This window comes from Ostrinia nubilalis, chromosome 24 (assembly GCF_963855985.1).
Source record: "Ostrinia nubilalis chromosome 24, ilOstNubi1.1, whole genome shotgun sequence".
NCBI classification, from domain to species: domain Eukaryota; kingdom Metazoa; phylum Arthropoda; class Insecta; order Lepidoptera; family Crambidae; genus Ostrinia; species Ostrinia nubilalis.
Window position 1 is genome coordinate 9,576,643 of NC_087111.1, and position 1,818 is coordinate 9,578,460.

Genomic DNA, 1,818 nt, shown 5'->3' on the forward strand with positions numbered 1-1,818 from the left:
GGGGACGAATTTTAAACTTGGAATCTTCTTGTTCAGGCTAAGAATGTTTAGACAGGCCAGACTCTCATCGACTGCTCTCCATTAATATTGTTTAAGATCATAATATTTCTTAGCTAATTTGTATACCTACTTACAGGGTGGCCAGGGAGTTGACGTTCAAAGCTAAAATTTAGATTCCTTACATCGAGGTGTATCTAAATTACCCCTATGTATGTTCTACAATTTTGCTTAGTTTAGGAGATAGAGTTAATTTAGTGATTTATCCTAAACTATGACCTATGGTTGGTTTTTAATTTTTTTCTCACTAAGTAGATAATTTTTTCTAAAGAGCTTATTAAAAAAATGGATACTGATAATACAAAGTCATCCTGTATTTAACATAGGTATATGAAAATCGTCATTTGACAATTTTGTGAAAGAACCATTCTATGTATTTCCTAGCTCTACGAGTTCAAATTCAAATTTCGAATTCGAACGCCCTCCATCTCGTATAATCTGTGGTCTCTTGATTAGTAGCTAATCATGTAAAACTCTTGGGTACTTTCTTGAAACCGCCGCGGAGTTTTAAAGTATTTAGGTAGAATCGTGGGTACAGTGAATGTTGTGGATACGATAAAGACATACACCCGTATTCACAAACGATACTTACCTATGCAAAGCAGCAACGCTATGCGAAATGAGACATTTCTCAATGCGTTCCATATGACAAGCCTTTCAATTCATAAACAATACTTAAACGACCCTTGACTATGCAAAATCAGAGTGTTGAATAGAGTTCTGTGATTGGTTCGCTTATGTTACGCACTTCACTCCGCTAACTGACATGACATTCCTGTCATTCAAACGGTGCAACGGTTTATAAGTGTCGTTATTTTGTGGATTTGTAAATTAAATAATATAAATAAATATGGATAAAACTACAACTATCAGGTTAGTATGAATATTTCGATTAATAATAATAGTGAAAATCATGTTTCAATCATTATTTTTCAGATAAAAAAGCTGCCGTTTTCTTCTTCCGAAAGAGAGCTGCTGATTGTAGCTTAATAAGAGAAAGGCCTATTATTGAAGACAAGCATATTATTATCCTCTCTAAAATATCGAGTTGACGAAGCAGGCCTGGGAAACTCTAACAGTGGCTTACAATTCTCAACCATATTTTATGTTTCACAAAGGCTCACACATCAACTGAAAAGCTGCTGGAATAATTTAAAGACCCAAAGAATGAAAGAACTTTCTCAGGAATCAATCAAACGTTCTCAACACCCACTAGTAAGTAATGTTTTTAAAATATATAGTACGTAGATTTATGAGGAATAACTAAGCAGAATATACTCAATGGAATTAAATTCATAATTTGCTTTTCAGGTAGGTATCAAGAAATTAAGATTAGTGGTAGCAAGAATGAAGATTAAGACAGAAACAAGAATCAAACGCACCACATTGAATAATATACAATAAGACCAGGCTTTGCACGAGTTGGGGCTACAAAGAGAAAAAATATTGATAGAAAGAGAAAACAATTTGTTAGAACATGAAAAAAAGCTTTATGATTTACAAATACATAAGATTGATGAAAATAAAACTTTATTAAAAATTTTATGTTTTATTTGCCACTAGCAACTGATACATTATGTAGGTGGCACTGGAAGGCTTCCTCGCAGTTAATTTCCTCAGGTCTTCTTTTATCAGTGGTAAAAGTATGAAAAGTACCCCATCATTGGAAAACCTAAACTAAATTCGTCTGAATTGTAATAATCAAAGGGATTTGGGAATCCCGTATCACTTTTCTGGTACTTATTCTACTTTGCTCATTGA

General features: G+C 33.4%; 1 long non-coding RNA gene across 1 annotated transcript; it reads left to right on the forward strand.

Annotated features, from left to right (window-relative positions):
• Window positions 1-887: 887 nt before the first annotated feature.
• LOC135083835 (uncharacterized) lies at window positions 888-1,427 on the forward strand. The gene is made up of 3 exons (XR_010259718.1): window positions 888-930; window positions 994-1,272; window positions 1,369-1,427. It is a non-coding gene; the product is annotated as an uncharacterized LOC135083835 (long non-coding RNA).
• The last annotated feature ends 391 nt before the right edge of the window (window positions 1,428-1,818 follow it).